Genomic DNA, 2341 nt, shown 5'->3' on the forward strand with positions numbered 1-2341 from the left:
CTTCTTTTATTCCCGCTCGATCCATAAAATTTCCAGAAGGCCACTCACAAGGACGCACTGGAGCATCTCTTGGTGGCTCTTCGTCAACATCACGCATTGCAAGCCTGGGTCCTTTCTTCTTTGAAGAACCACCTTGGAACATCTTCCTAAGCATTTTTTCTTCCTCTGAAAAATTCTGAAATTTTTTAGTAACTTCAAAATAAAAGTAAACCAAACTCAATAATATTGATAGCAACCACTCCTACAGGTGCCTAGAGCCTATATCATGCATCAAAACTACTTTTGACCATATAAATTTGACATGCAAGCTCAAGAACAGGGTCACCTAAGCAGCAAAAAATTGCAATGTATAAAGCACTAGAACAAAAACTAATTGGACCAATGGAGGAGTCACATACCAAGGAACAATCTCCCCAAGCAGTTTTGTGAGAGGTGCTTTGAGCAAGGAGATCGAAAATGGCAGCAAAGAGGGCTGGAACTCGTGCTTGAGTTGGTTTTTCGTGTTTGTGGGAGCAAGAAGAAGAGGATGGGTGCAGGAATAAGTGGAGGAGGGCCACCGTGGGCCCACGAGGCAGGGGGCACGCCCAGGGGGGTAGGGCGCGCCCTCCACCCTCGTGACCAGGTGGCAGCTCCCCCGCGGTAATTTTGCACCATAAATCCTCAAATATTCCCGAAAAAATCATATTAAATTGGCATGTCATTCTGAGGACTTTTATTTTTGGGACATTTTTATATTGCATGGATAAATCAGGAAACAGATAGAAAATACTATTTTTACTTTATTTCAACTAAATAACAAAAAGTATAGAGAGGGTACAGAAGGTTGTGCTTCTAGTTTCATCCATCTCATGCTTATCAAAAGGAATCCACTAACAAGGTTGATCAAGTCTTGTTAACAAACTCATTTCGATTAACATGAAACCAGAGAAATGTCGAATAACACTAGGTTACCTCAACGGGGGTATGCACATCCCCAATAATAAGTATATCATATTTCTTCTTGACAGTAGGAAGAGGAAATTCAAAACCTCCAAATATAATCGACGGAATTTTTCCGATAGACTTGATACTATGAACTTGAGGTTGTTTCCTCGGAAAGTGTACCGTATGCTCATTACCATTAACATGAAAAGTGACATTGCTTTTGTTGCAATCAATAACAGCCCCTGCAGTATTAAGAAAATGTCTTCAAAGAATAATAGACATACTATCATCCTCGGGAATATCAAGAATAACAAAGTCCGTTAAAATAGTAACATTTGCAACCACAACAGGCACATCCTCACAAATACCGACAGGTATAGCAGTTGATTTATCAGCCATTTGCAAAGATATTTCAGTAGGTGTCAACTTATTCAAGTCAAGTCTATGATATAAAGAGAGAGGCATAACACTAACACCGGCTCCAAGATCACATAAAGTAGTTTTAACATAGTTTCTTTTAATGGAGCATGGTATAGTAGGTACTCCTGGGTCTCCAAGTTTCTTTGGTATTCCACCCTTAAAAGTATAATTAGCAAGCATGGTGGAAATTTCAGCTTCTGGTATCTTTCTTTCATTTGTAACAATATGTTTCATGTACTTAGCATAAGGATTCATTTTGAGCATATCAGTCAATCACATACGCAAAAAGATAGGTCTAATCAAATATGCCCTAGAGGCAATAATAAAGTTATTATTTATTTCCTTATATCATGATAAATGTTTATTATTCATGCAAGAATTGTATTAACCGGAAACATAATACATGTGTGAATACATAGACAAACTAAGAGTCACTAGTATGCCTCTAATTGACTAGCTCGTTAATCAAAGATGGTTATGTTTCCTAACCATGAACAAAGTGTTGTTATTTGATTAACGAGGTCACATCATTAGTTGAATGATCTGATTGACATGACCCATTCCATTAGCTTAGCAGCCGATCATTTAGTATGTTGCTATTGCTTTCTTCATGACTTATACATGTTCCTATGACTATGAGATTATGCAACTCCCGTTTACCGGAGGAACACTTTGTGTGCTACCAAACATCACAACGTAATTGGGTGATTATAAAGGAGCTCTACAGGTGTCTCCAATGGTAGATGTTGGGTTGGCGTATTTCGAGAATAGGATTTGTCACTCCGATTGTCGGAGAGGTATCTCTGGGCCCTCTCGGTAATGCACATCACATAAGCCTTGCAAGCATTGCAACTAATGAGTTTAGTTGTGAGATGATGTATTACGAAACGAGTAAAGAGACTTGACGGTAACAATATTGAACTAGGTATTGGATACCGACGATCGAATCTCGGGCAAGTAACATACCGATGACAAAGGGAACAACGTATGTTGTTAT

This window comes from Triticum urartu, chromosome 7 (assembly GCF_003073215.2).
Source record: "Triticum urartu cultivar G1812 chromosome 7, Tu2.1, whole genome shotgun sequence".
Taxonomy (NCBI): domain Eukaryota; kingdom Viridiplantae; phylum Streptophyta; class Magnoliopsida; order Poales; family Poaceae; genus Triticum; species Triticum urartu.